Source organism: Anolis carolinensis, chromosome 2 (genome assembly GCF_035594765.1).
Source record: "Anolis carolinensis isolate JA03-04 chromosome 2, rAnoCar3.1.pri, whole genome shotgun sequence".
Lineage (NCBI taxonomy): Eukaryota > Metazoa > Chordata > Lepidosauria > Squamata > Dactyloidae > Anolis > Anolis carolinensis.
The window spans coordinates 275,203,121-275,218,062 of NC_085842.1; the positions used below are offsets into that span (position 1 = coordinate 275,203,121).

General features: G+C 37.8%; 1 long non-coding RNA gene across 1 annotated transcript; it reads left to right on the forward strand.

Annotated features, from left to right (window-relative positions):
* The first annotated feature begins 1,016 nt into the window (after positions 1 to 1,016).
* LOC134296695 (uncharacterized) lies at positions 1,017 to 11,653 on the forward strand. Its single transcript, XR_010003519.1, has 2 exons — positions 1,017 to 2,438; positions 7,980 to 11,653. It is a non-coding gene; the product is annotated as an uncharacterized LOC134296695 (long non-coding RNA).
* Positions 11,654 to 14,942: the final 3,289 nt, after the last annotated feature.

Consider the following 14,942-nt stretch of genomic DNA (forward strand, 5'->3'; position numbering starts at 1 on the left):
AGCCCTAAGAGGAAATTCAGGACTTCAACCAACACCTTGAGACACGGCCAACATCTTTCTAGTTCAAAACAAATTTTCCCAAGGGACAAGAATTGCCTCCTGCTGCTTTTCTGGAGTCTGTTCAGAAAAGGATCCATTAAAGAATGTAGAAAAGCTACTGCATTAATAATGTGTCCATGAGTCAGGGAAGGCTATTATCCTTTTGTAAGATGTTACTGCTTCCTCAACAACAGAAGACATCAGACTTCCAGTGCTCCAAAATATGTTCTCCTTTAAAAATTAATGACATGTCATGTTACAGTATGCAGTAAGTGAAAGGAAGGAAAACTCATAGCAGTCAACTTTCTTATTCTAGTCACTGCTGAAAGGGTAATCAGGGACTTATGTCCAAGAGGCAGAGCCCGGGCAGACTGCTAGAAGGGCTCATTAGATTGTAACATTGCTTGCAAAGAAAAGAGTCAACTTATAAAGCAAGTGCAGTCATTAGAACTGACAGGAGATGGAAATCTGCTGTGTATTCTGCAAGATGGTTTGTTTCCTGTTTACAAGGTGTGTTTGAACAAGTTAAAGGACGTGACATCCATCAACTATTTTTTACAGGCACTTACAAGGAGTCACATTGTGGCAAAATGCCCATAAACATTTTGTATGGCCAGATGGAGAAATCTGTAGGGATGGCTTCTGTGATGCTGCCACTCAGCACAACTTTAATTGACTTCTCCGAAACTATGTCAATATGCCACCCAGCTGTGGTTTCATCCATTATGCAAATATCTGGACTGAGATGTTAGACCTCATGCGGGGAACTTGCACCCATCCCTAGATATTTTTTTGACTTACAGTACTTACAAGTTTTTTCCAGCTTATGGTGACCCTAAAATGTCACATAGTTTTCTGAGCCTGAGAGTGTGTGGCTTGCCCAAGGTAAACAAAATATTCTGAACTATCATCCAGCCAGGTAATTCCTAATTGGTATGGAGGTTATCATTAGGTGATAACAGTGTTGATTAATTTTGTTCCGTCCCCCAGGACGATGGTTTGCCTTACCTATTGGTCGTTTGTTTGTTTTCCCTCCTTTACATTTTGTTTGAGCCTCTGGCTGCAAAAGCCTAGGAAAAATGGCTTGGAATCTGCAAGAGCTGGCTGCAGTTTTCTTTGCAGTGATTGGTCAAAGAATGCAACATCTTAGGACCGCCCTTTTTACCAGGGTCTAGTCTCCATTTTAGAGTTTCATTCTGGCTATAGTCTTCCAACGTGCTGGAGCTGTGCAAGGCTAACTGGGACAAATCATCCTCAAAACCAGGCCAATCTAAGCCTATCCAAATTAGATAAGTATTGAATTATATTGATCTGGAATAGGAAATCTAGTTATAGGAGCAGGGTTATTCTGTCGCTTCTAGAACTAATCTTTGCTGTAAAGATAGGGAAGGAAAGAGTTTCTCCTTCTAATATAGGCAGCGTGATTAGGGTATAGTGGTTTTATAATCACCTTTGCTTTCTGGAACCAGGGATAATTCTGTACCTAAAACCTATAGAAATTTGTTTCATTTTCTGCAACTTTAAGATCTGTGCCAGGTTTACAACCTTGTATGAATAAACATCCTTTTTTGAAGTTATCCAGACTCAGTCGTTCAATATCTATAGGACAGCTTATAGGGATTTGCAGTTCGCCCGGATAAAGGACAGCACGTTTCAGTTTTATAGTTTTTTATTGTCCGGCGGACGGCACAAATTTGATTAATTTGGTTGATCCCTTAACCACAAATCTGAAACCTGAAATACTCCAAAATCTGAAATTGTCCAGATGGGTGATTGGGATAGTGACACCTTAGCTTTCTGATGGCTCAATGTACATAAACTGTGTTCCATGTACAAAATTATTTACAATATTGTGTATACAGATATCTTCAGGATATCTGTAGAAGGTGTGTATGAAACATAAATGAATTTTGTGTTTAGAGTGGGGTTCCATCTCCAAAATACCTTGTTATGTATATGCAAATGATGCAAAATCAAAACCCAAAACACTTTGGCCCTAAATATTTTGGATAGGGGATACTTAACTTCTATTAACATTTCTGTTATTTTAATGTGGGCCTTTCACAATACACTATACTCGCACTCTGGCTTCCATTCTAGAAAGTACTTTATGTGTTCCTGCTTGGCAGGGGATTGGACTAGATGGTTCTTGTGGTTTCTTCCAACTCTATAATTCTATGATTCCATCCTAAGGAATCTTGGAACATGCAATATAGGGGTGAGGGACATCTAGAATTCTCAACAAGAGAGTTCTAATGGCTTATCAAACAACAAGCACCAGATTTCCATTGACTGTTGCCATGGCAATTAAAGTGGAGGAATAGTATTATAACTTTGCAATGTGAAAGGGCTTTGCTGTTTAAACTCTAAATCTGGTCAGCACATAGAAAGCACTAGAGGTACTTGCGATTAAGACCAATAGAACTTCGTGTGTGCTCTGAATGGTTACTCCAGAATGTTAAGATTAATTTTCTCCATATTTAACAGCTTATCTTTGTATACTTTTCTGTTTTTCCTAGAGTGAGGCAACATATGTGGCTCTTTTTCATTGCTTGATTCTTGCAGCCCCCGTGGGAATGGTCAGGTTGAGCGATGTTTCTTGATCCAGAGTCTCTCAGGGAGTTTCATGGCTCAGTGGAGACTAGAAACTGGCTATACTAAGTTTTACTCTAACACTCTAACCATGGTGCCACATTAGCTCCACAGATAACGATGGGAACTAAGCTGTACATGATAATAAGAAGTAGAGTTTGAGATGTTTTTCTGTGCATGTTTTAGGAGCACCACTGGCACTTTTATTTGTCCCTGTGCACTATTTACACCTTTTGCAGTGCAGTACAGTGCATTGTTTTTTGTTTTGTTTTGGTATGTTATGGGTTTATTACATCCTCAATGAATTAATGATTAATGGGCTATTTGTTGTATTGGGATGACACAAAACAGGTATTGTGGCGCTGATATAATTTACTCCTACTGTGTAGCCTATTGGCAAGTGTCAGTGGGAGTATTAGATAAAGTCATATCATTTTAGATTTACTGTTCCGTGTCTACTGTGGAGCTATTTATATGACTCAGTGGTATAGCCAGTTAAGTGCTGCCTTGGAAAATGCTAACACGTTGAGTTGATAAAACTATGTGGTGAGCCTACAAGCAATACAGTTAAACAGTAGTTACACTTTATAATTGATTATCAGCTTTCTGATTACAGCAAAAACAGTTTGTATTTTTGCATCACAGTTTTATATTTAAATATATTTAAAATACAGTAGCATCTCACTTATCCAACATAAACGGGCTGGCAGAATGTTAGATAAATGAATATGTTGGATAATAAGGAGGGATTAAGGAAAAGCCTATTAAACATCAAATTAGGTTATGATTTTACAAATTAAGCACCAAAACATCATGTTATACAACAAATTTGACAGAAAAAGTAGTTCAATACACAGTAATGCTATGTAGTAATTACTGTATTTACAAATTTAGCACCAAAATATCACGATATATTGAAAACATTGACTACAAAAATGCATTGGATAATCCAGAATATTGGATAAGTGAGTGTTGGATAAGTGAGACTCTACTGTATTTAAAAGCCATTGAAAACTGACGTGAAATTTGTAAGCCATTTTGAGACCCTTGGCAGGAGAAAAACAAGAGATAAATTTAATATTGAAAATTATTTTTCTGAGAAAGACTGGTAAAATGACCCCACAGTCCCTGGGAGTAATTAGTTGCCATCTACTGTTGTGCATAGACTTTACATATACAGACTTGTTTCATTTTTGCTTTTTGTGCCTCATTTCATGATGCAGTTGTTTGGTATCTATGCTGTGTTAGGAATTTATTGAATTTTATTCAGACCTGCAATTCTATGGTAATTTATCATTGTTCACACTGTTCATACTGAAAACATTTAGGTGATGTATAGCAACTGTATAGCCCATATGGAGATGTAGGAAGCAGAAACCAAAGAATTAAGTATCAGTCCTTATCTCCCTCTTGTTTTGGATTCCCCTATTGCAGCTGAAAACTGAATCTTTTTCTGAGAAATGGTATGTTCTTTATCCTAGGAAAGAGGCTTGTGGCTTTGAAAAGGACAGGGACAGCCTAGATCCCAAAAGAAGTTACCTTAATGCTGTCATTGCAATTTATATTTTATCATCATTTGTCTTAGTCCACATATGGCCAAAAAAGTGGTGAGTGCCCTCTGCCTGAACTAAAATTCCTCCCAAATCAATTGAAGTACAACAGAAACAACATCTGATCCAAAATGTTGGCCTGTGACTCTAATATCATCACTTTTCTTCTCCTGTATGATTTTTAAACATTTCTCCTTGATGCAGAAGCTAGTGGAACTCTGAAATCTTGCAGATGTTTTTGTGCATTTTAGTTGACTAATAGAGTATCAATCTTTTGTGGATTTTGGATTTTGTTCTCTTTGACTGCATGGCCAACATGCCTACCCCTGAATATGTTACTTGTATTTCCCACCAGTGTTCCAATGCCTTGACAAAATTCAATCAGAGAAATAGCAGAGCTAAGAAAAATTTAGGCATCCATTCCCTTAGTATCACTCATCTTTTCACACTGTACAGTTATAATGTCATGATTCCACTTTAATTGCCATGGCTACATTCTTTGGAATCTGAGGGTCCATCCACACAGTGCCTTTATCTCAGGAGCTCCTGGTTCAAAATGGTGGATTTTCAATTGCTGGAATATCCCAGTTCTGACCAGAAAATGTGGATATTCGAATCTCTGTATGTCCCTAACACTTGGAAAATACTGGATTTTTTAAATGTTAGCTTGTTCCCGGGTTATACATATCGATTCCTGGTTCGTTGTATCCTAAAAATATGACAACAGTTGACTAGAGAGCAAAAATTTTATCCTGGCAAGAGAAACTTCATCCTCCACACATTTAATGAAGTTTGTGACACAGAAACAAGGGTTTGGCCATGTAATCAATTTCCCCCATGTTTTTATGCTAAAAACAACAAGGAACAGACATGTATAACACAGGAACATCACCCCGTACGTGATCAAACAAGTACATGACCAAACGTGTCTGAACAGATGGCCATGCAGCCTCTGAATGATAATAATAATAATGATGAAGTTCTGTTCCTGGCTGGAAAGTGTCAGTTCCTGTTTAATAGTGCAGCCCTGACTTTGAAAGTAGTGGTCCTACTCCACAAACTTCATAATACGTGTGGAGGATAAAGTTCTCTTGCCAAGACAAAGTTTTGCCCTCTAGTCAACTTTTGCCATCTTTTCAGGATAAAAGCAATGAGGAACAGATATGTATGGCACAGAAACAAAAGTCATACAAGTGATGCACATATTTGTATCTGCACATGTAAAGTGTTTTTTTAATAATAAAAAGCTGAAAATTCTGGTGGGCATCCCTTGGCAGCCATCTGACAGGCTTCAAAATCCTGTAATGAAGTAGCAAGTCTGGATGTCGCAGGCAGAAATACCAGGACCAACAGGTCTGTGTGCAGACTTGCTCTCAGGTACTTGGTTTTTTTGCCCCTCATGGAAAACCCGTGATTTAGGAAGCACCCTGTGAATTTATTACTGGGAAGGTACTCGAGTTCCTTGGCTAAAAATTGTATCCCTCATTAAACTATGAACTCCAAGATTCCATAAATTGGAATATAAGACTAAAATGGTACAGTATTAAATATGCCTCTAATTGAGCTTTTAAAAAGTATGTTTTAAAGTAAACCACAAGATGCTGGAGTTTGAGCCCTAGATTCCCTACATCAAAAGGGTTTTGGCTCTCAAAAAACCTATATTTATGGCTCTTATCCAAAGTGTGGGAGTAATTTTGCCATTAGTAGAAATTCTTTGCATCCATGCAATTAATAACAATTATACACGGTGTTGCAATTTAGTTAATATTGTTAATTACAGATAGTTAAGAACTGGGTTAATTTGACTGTTGAGTATTCCTAACAAAAATGTTCACAAATTATGTTCCTCCCAAGCAGTGCAACTGAATTAGCAGAACAAGATTGGGGGTTCTTTTAAAATTAAAGACACCAGTTCTTTAAAACAGAGGTTGTGGCAATCATTTTAATTGCACCCAGTAGGGCAACATTCAATTAGTAATTTTCAGAGTTTAAACTGTACCTTTTAAGATTGCATTTCGTTTAAGTAGCAAGGAGGTGGGTATTTCAGCTGAATATTAAAAACTCTTTGGGTTTTTTAAAAATAATTTCTTGGTAGACGAGTGATGTTACCTGGCAACTTCATAAAGTGCCCACCATTTTACCAATTCCATCATTCTATGAAAATGAAAGCAGCTTGGAATTGATGCTGGATGGGTGTGGGAAAGATGTGGGAAGAAATTTGACAAACAAGTACACTTGGGGCTTGTTTGCTTTGCTACATACCAGTCAGATATATATAATATCCATCTCACTGAGTGTGTTAAAAGAAATTGGATGCCATGTTTATGGTGTCATTTACTCATCCTGTTGATATCTAAATGCACCTACTTGAGGAAACCTGTAGAAGATGGAATAGTCAAGATTAATGCATATAGGAGGGAGGCTAGTTTCACATCAAATCAAGGTTCTTCTCTCTGCTGGCAATCATAATTACCTTAGTGAAAGAAAGGCTTATCATAGATATTAGCAATGGTAGTAAAGCATTCAATTTAACAAAGGATAGTGTCAAAATGAAACTTTAAATACCAAATCTGGAATGTTAAGTTTGAAAACTAATTCAGTAATGATAAATGATAGCAATTCAGAAGTTGATTCATTACCACCAATATCAATAATGGAATTGATTAATTGGTTGTGTTATCATGAATTAACCTGCTGCTTAAGATGTTCTTCTGAACAGGCTATGTGATTAATAGAGAATGACATGGAGCTTATCTCCATTAACCCTAGGGGTGCATTTCTTTATTGGCCCCTTCAAAATGCTGCTATTGTCAGCTGACTCTCTCAGTCTGGATTCATTTCTCCAGAGGGCTACAAAGCCCATAGTACAATTGTCGTTTAGGTTTGCTGAGACTTCAACATGTCTGGAAAGCCTGTCTTAAAGTATGGTATCTCATTTTACAATCTCTTCAATTAGTTTTGTCACTGATCTTTAGCTTTGCTCTTCCTTTCTGTCCCTTCCCACTCATGCCAATATCAACATACACTTTGGTCATTTCACCCTAAACACTTTGTTTACTAAGGGTTAATAAATTGGGTTAATAATAATTGGAAGTGGAGCAAATACGTGGGTGGTTACAAATAACACTCATTGAACCAAGAGTGGAGAGCTCTAATTCAGAAATGTTTTGACTGCCACTGAACATATGCAAATTTTTCTGGACTGAATGACTATGTGCTTTCTGCCTCCCCTCTCCCCATCAAGAAAAATTATTTGCAAAGAGAGCATATCTTTTATTTATTTAACTCAACGGGGCTTCCTTCTGAATAGACTGGGAGAGTGAATTTAGTTAACCATCTTTTGACTGCAAATTCCAACATAGCAATATCCCTCAAAGTGTGTGATTCTCCAAAGAGCAGGGTTGGAAAATAGCAGATGGGAGAAGAAGGCGAGAGAAAGCAATATAGGAGTGGGAAAATCATTCCAGTCAATAATTTAGATGCCCTGGTGTATAAGCAAAGATAGATAGGCTGATAGCAAAATGGTTCAATTAAATTTATTTTTGAGTAGAGATGAAGAAAACATAGATTTAGCTAAATGAATATTTTGACTCCCAGCCTCATCTAACCTCTCATAACATTTGACTTACTAAAACATGGGCAGGTGGAAATCTGAATGTATGGGAAGAGAGTAGGAGGAGAATCCAACAGAGGAAAGAGGTGTTTATAAGGGAAATGTTTCATTAAGTAGTTAAGTGCCTAGCATTATTTGAGAAAAACTAAACTCAAATTAATTCATTTTCTAATTATATGTTACAGAAACCGGAATAAAATCAACAGTCGCACTGAACATCTCAATCTTCCAGAAAGAGATCACAAGATGTTGGAGGCAACCAGCCTTTTCAGCTTCCAAAGTCTGACATTCTATAAAATCCATGGCTACTTAAGAAGTAAGCACATCAATTATTTTCTGTCCCATTTCATTTTCATGTGGATCAGAAAGAGAGTTTTTGCCCAGAAAAGTGTGACATGGAACAAGACCACTTTGGCAGAAATACATAATGCCACAAAAGGGTTTATTTTTCCCTCCTTTGCATTCTTGTTCACTTTTTCCTCAACTGCAGCTTTTGAATTGTTCCTCAACCGATCTTCTGCTCAGTTCTTTCACCTACCGACAGAACCATGACACACATTTCCTCTACTCCTAATAGTTCTTCTCCCTGGGCCTTTCTGTCTCACTGAATCTGCCAGAGGAAGCACCATCCATTCTGATGAATTCTAACATTCCCAAATTATCGAACTCATTAAACCATGGGCTTAAATTCAGCACTAATCAGGAAATATAGTGAGTTGAACCACATTTAGTAGAAAAATATAATGACTTGACAGCACAACAACTTTAATTGACTAGTTATTTCCAAGCTCTTCTTAAATTGGGTTACAGGACTGATCCCATAGCGAGTGAATGAGCGAGCACAGCGTGAAGTGCTTCTGCATTTAAGTTAGATCTCATATATGAAAACTGTGAGGAAAATGATGTGAAAGAAATGAGACTTCGTTTTTGGCAGGTACTTCACAAGCTCATACCTTGTTGTCTGCTTCCTACCACCTTGAGTGTCTCACTTCTAAGAGAAATTTGTCCAGTGTTGTCTATTTAGTATTCCGAGATTGAACTGCCTTTGAAAAACTTTAGGAACTCCCTTTAGGCCATTTTTTACCTTTAGCCCAGAAGACCTAACGTTTCTGGCAGACATTTGCTTTTATCATCTAGGACTCCTGTGGACTCAAGTAATTATGGCGACAGCGCAGGGCACAAAAACAAGCAGCCCTTTGGGTTTGGGTTTTTCCCCCCCCCCCTTCAGTCTTCTTTATTCCCTTCCATTTCACTTTCAGTCCAGCCAGCCTTTTCTTCTTCACATGCCTGACACCTCTGGTGACAACAAGGAAGAAAAAAGGTGGGGGGAAAAACACTTTTGTAGGCGTCAGACAGACAGCTTGTGCATGTTGATCAAACACAGTCCAGAAAAAGATTGCTTAATGTATGGCACAAGGGAAAAGGCCACTGTGGAAGCAGAAATGAGAAAGAAGCCTGTGTTTTGCCAGTTAAAAGGGTAACAGGGGACTGACGACAGGATAAATAAGCGCCAACATTACTTTAATTAGAGGGAAATCAAAACAAATGCCTTCATTTACTGAACTCTTCTTGGTAGCCTGGGAAACATAGAGCATATTAAGATGGGTCATTGAGAAGTTCTAATCTGTCACAATGGGATCCCAAGGGTTGTTCTTTTTTCAAGAATATGCATATATTGCCTGTGAGAGAGAATTCTCTGTTTCAAGTCTTTTCAATAGGTTTAGAGGTTTTGGCATATGGCTCTTAAGATGATTAAATGCCTAATATGCTTGTTAATTATTTCTTTTTCTTCTTAGACCTAGGCAAAGGATCTACAATTTAAAACAGGATGTCTCTGCTCTAGTGTTCACACTCTCTCGTTCTCTCAGTAGAGCAGAGAATGGTGATGCATTTGTTTGATGCGTTCCCACTGCCTGCCAAGCGTTGGAGGAATGTATGAAGAGGAAAGCCTACTCTCTCTTCAATTGACAAAAAACAGGGGAGGGCTGAAAAGACATTGTGACCACATTAGACATTGATAGTTTCAAATAATCTAGCAGGATACACGATCTCATGAAACAATATAATCAGTATCAGCTGAGCAAACAAACTGATTTTGGAGGTGAAATAGGAGTGACTGAATATGCATTCCTAGATCCCTCCCTACTTAACAGTGCCTTCTTCAATTATCTTATGAAAGGGTTAATGCTATAATATAGCGACGCAAACATTATGCCACGCTGGTATGCTTATATGTTTAAGCAGACTAGGGATGGGATGGGAATTCTCCAGCTTCCTTAGTAGGGTCAAAATTGGAGTTCCTGGTCCTATTTGGGAACTGGAGTGGAAAGAACATTCTCATAAAGTTCCTGAAACTTTTCCAATACTTTTTTTTTCTTTCAGTTACAAAACTGCACAGAAACCAAAGTGTCAGCTGCCAAACACCCACAACTTTCTACTCCCACCGCTGTGCTGTTTGACAGGTGAAATAGGTGTCTTTCGAAGCCTCTAGTCAGGATTTCAGTGAAAGATGGCAGGGAGCATCTAGTTTCTGGTTTTTCTGCAGAGTCTCCCCACCATGCCAGCAGTAGTCCTTCACAAAAATCCTGGCTAGATGCTGTGAAAAGATTTTTCGGTTACCTCCTCCCCTTCACCAGCTGCTTTGATAGCGGAAACCTCTTTTTCACAGCCTCTCGTCAGACTTCAGCCTTGGAGGGGGGTCATTGCAAGGGGAGAGAAACACTAGATTGTCAGCTATCACACATCCAGAACTTCCCCCTCACTGCAACCTTCCTTGGTAATTCTCTCCATGATCACTCCAAGAGCTGTCAACTTTCCAACAACATCCTTCCTCCCCACCAGCCCACAGCTCCTCTGGCAACTGTAACATCTTTTCACAGTTGATGCACAGGTTGGGGCAGTGGAAAGGAAGAAGGGAGGGCGAGCTGCAGAAAACAGTCCAGTATCATTTGGAAAATGTAAAAACTCTTCAATGAAACTTGTGTAGCTTTATGTCATCTCAGGAAAAGAAAATCCAGCATCTCTTTGATAATGTGGGAAGAAAACATTGATTTTTTTTCTGACTCCCATTGGAATGGAGGAAATTGAGAACTATTATCCCTACAATAGACTCCGTGCTCCAGATCTTCCCATTTTAACTTACGGGAGTAGATATCTGACAGAGAGGACATGAAGGAGGGGTACACCTCCACTTCCCTACACAACTTGGAGAATGCATGACCACAGTTCATCTAGAAAAGCAATGCCAAATTCTTGCTTCATCGTTTGGAAGAATATGAAAAAAAGAAGAAAGTCCTTCCATGAATCTTCTAGAGAGAACATTCTAAATAGAGACTATGTTTTCATGGTGGCAACTTTAACTCCTCTTTTTCCAAGATGTAGCAGAAGAAAAGTAACCAACCAAAATTGTATCCTACTGACCTGTCAATGAGATATTGGCAATGGAATGTTGTGGGTTTAAATTTCCTTTACAACCTCAGGCTAAACCAGGAGTGGGAATTGGGATGATCTCACGGTTTTCTTGAACTATAATTCCTAGCAAATCCTACCTAGCATAGTCAATGTCAAGAAATGCTGAGAGCTGCAGTTTAACATGTGATTCCCACCAGTGATCTAAAGAAAAGGTTTAAAGGAAAAGTAGCAACTCACACACCAATAAAACTATTTGCAATTTGGGGTAACTGTATCCCCTGTGGTGCAGCGGATTAAACCGCTGAGCTGCTGAACTTGCTGACTGAAAGGTTGGCAGTTCGAATCCGGGGTGCGGAGTGAAGTCCCGCTTTTAGCCCCAGCTTCTGGTCCCCATGTAAGCCGCCCCAAGTGGTGGGCTACAAGAATAAAGTTATTATTATTATTATTATTATTATTGTTGTTGTTGTTGTTGTTGTTATTGTTGTTATTATTCTGCCAACCTAGCAGTTCGAAAACATGCAAATGTGAATAGATCAATTGGTACCACACTGGTGAGAAGGTAACGGCACTCCATGCATTAATGCCGGCCACATGACCTTGAAGGTGTATATGGACAACGCCAGCTCTTCGGCCTAGAAATGGAGATGAGCACCAACAACCAGAGTCGGACACAACTAGACTTAGTGTCAGGGGAAAACCTTTATTTTTACCTATCAAGTTGTCAGTGCTGTTGTTGTTATTTGCTTTACTCTAAATATGTCCCTGTGTGTTATTTGCTATCAAGTTGACTTAGACTTATGGCGATTACATAAACAAGAGTTCTCCAAGTCAGCATATCATCAAGTCTTGCAAACTCAGGGCTCTGGTTTTGTTGATTGAATCGTTCAGTAATAAAATATTATTTTTCCATAAGTCATATCCTCTCAAAATCTGCACACAGCATGATGGCATTGGTTTAGTCATATTGAATTTTAATAATTCAATATGTTGTTAATAAGGTCAAAGGGGACATCATGTTTGTTTATTTATTCAGTGTTTATCAGTGTAAAAATATTCCAATAACAACTTCCAAAATAAAGTAACATGCCATATTTCTTCAATTGTAAAACACCGACGATTGTAAGATGCACCCTAATTTCAATACCACCAACCAACAAATATACATAAGATATACCTGCGATTCTAAGACACAACCTAGAGATGGTTATATAGGAAAAAGTGAGAATGGGAGAAATACAATATATTAATATATATATATGAGTAAAACAACAAGATTTGGGGTATTTGATTGCTAGACACATAGTTAAAAAGCTCAAAATCTTTTTAAAAGAACACAAAAATCCTTTTGAATTTAATAAATGACCAATGAGAAATCATGTACCTGATCTGGACCATACTTAAGTATTAAAAAATGTATTATTTGCAGACTTTAATTAGCTTTTTGTGAAGTCCCAACTGCTTCAGTGTGACCCTGAACATGAGTGATTTTAATAATAAAAGATGACAGTTCAACTACTTTATTGATTCACATTGCACTGGGAAAATGGTGATATGCTTAATATAGAAATCTTGCTGGTTTTGACGGTTTGCTCATTATTTTTTTACAAATGTACTTTCCTATTTGACAGTGGGATATCATTGAGTATTTCTGATATGTTGTCTGAGCCTGTTAGTCTGATTTTTTTTTTACTTCTGAAATGGAAAATATTATGTTGAAATAGAGTCTCAGTGGAGAACTTGGGAATGCTCCCTAAATATGACACTTTGTAGCTTCTCATTTGCTAAGTTTGAAACTAAATTTACAAGTATGGAAGGGACATTTTACAGAACTTTCTCAAAGCTTTCTTTCTCTTCTGCAATATAAGAAGGCTTTTTCTCCTTTTGCATATTCTGAAACACTGTCTCACAAGATCCTTCCTATGACTTCATCACATGCAATAAATCAGCATTTCTACACATTTAAGAATCAGCAACCCATGGAGCCCATCTCATGACGCAAGCCTCAACTGTGAATTCCAGATATCTCACCATTTCTAAAGTGTGGGGTTTTCCCATGATTCCTAAATCAATTGACAATCAACTTATTTTTCAATTTCCATGCATACACATGTAAAAACACACAATTTAACATGTGATGGGAATCCTCCCTTGCCCGCTTGTTAATAAAATGATTACATATACATGGGGGAAGGGGCCAACGTGGATAGTACAGAATCCTTTCTTCTGCCATAATCTTTAGAACCGAGGAAGTAATTTATATCTGTTTTAACAATGGCTAATGTTCCTTCAGGTCATATGGCTCCCACTGAAATAAATGTTTTAAAATGGTGCCTTAACTAAGCTTCATTGAAAGAGTGTTGAAGGCAAACAACTCGAGAGAACGTGGTTTCTTAAAACTGATGCCTTAACTCTGCTGTAGTAGAAGGATTTTAAGGGCAAACAACCCAAGAGAAAGTGGTTTCTTAAGACTGATGTCTTAACTCTGCTGTAGTTGAAGGATTTTGAGGACAAACGATGAGGGAAGAGACAGTGAGAGGAGACATATGTCTCTCGTGTGATGGCAAATCAAATGGATAAATCTTGAAGAAAGTGGAGAAAATGATTCAGTGTGATTGGGGTAGGAAAATCCATTTAATTCTAAATGGTGTGTAGCAAAGCTAAAGGGAAAACCAATTATTTACTTCATTTTATTTATCCCATGGGATGAAGTCCCTAGTCTCTCCATGTGGTGACAGTGCATCCTAGAAAAGGTCAACTTATGCCTACTGATCAATAAGGTTCTGGGTAAATAAATAATCAACAATGTATTTTAAAAACTTGAGCATTTGAAAGGTGCATAGGTTATCCATTTTTGGAGGTCTTTAAATAGGGGTCAAATTGGCATCTTTCAAGAGTGGTTTGGTTTGTGTATTCCTGCATGGTAGGGGGAATGGACTGGATAACCCTTGTGGTGCCTTACAATTGTTAAGTTCTACGATTTCATGAAAAGCAAAATAGCATGACCCCCATATCTATAGAGTATATGTTCCCAGACTTCATGTGGATATGTGGAATTGTGGATAATAGTGAACCCTATTTTAAATAGGATAAATAATGGAGGGTATCAAGAGAAGAATGTAGCTTTTACAGCAGGCACTAAGTGAATAAGTCAAACTGAAGATATTAGTTTCATGGATACAAGGATTGTACTGTAGTACATTAACACTTTTATATTCAGGGGTAGTGGTCAGAACTTTTTTCTTTCCGTCTTCAAGTATAGTATCCAAACAAATCAGTTCTATGATTCACGAAGAGAAAGGGTGTGTGTATGTGAGGACATCTTGTGGCTTGCTGCATATTGACAGTTATCATTTGATTTGTGTACCTTTTCATATTCTCAGAAGTTTCTGTAATGTGTCAGCAATATTGAATCGCTCAATAAATGGGGGGAAATTTTGTAGTCTCAAAAACTGTTTTCAGAGAAAGCCAGTCAGTTAACTTGGTATGGAACTTGAAATTAATACCACTGCCCCAACATTCTGAATTTAAAATATGAAAAATTGAAAAGTTATAGGTTGCCCTTAACTATGGTTCACATAATATCCACAATGTCTCTAAAATATTGTTGAGGCTACACACCATTCTTTTTGAGAACCCATTTTGATCAGAGTGCAAATATAAACAAAGTCTTTTAACTGTCAAACCTAATTATTTTGAGCTTTCCAACATTTCACATTAATGTCTGTGGCTACACCTAT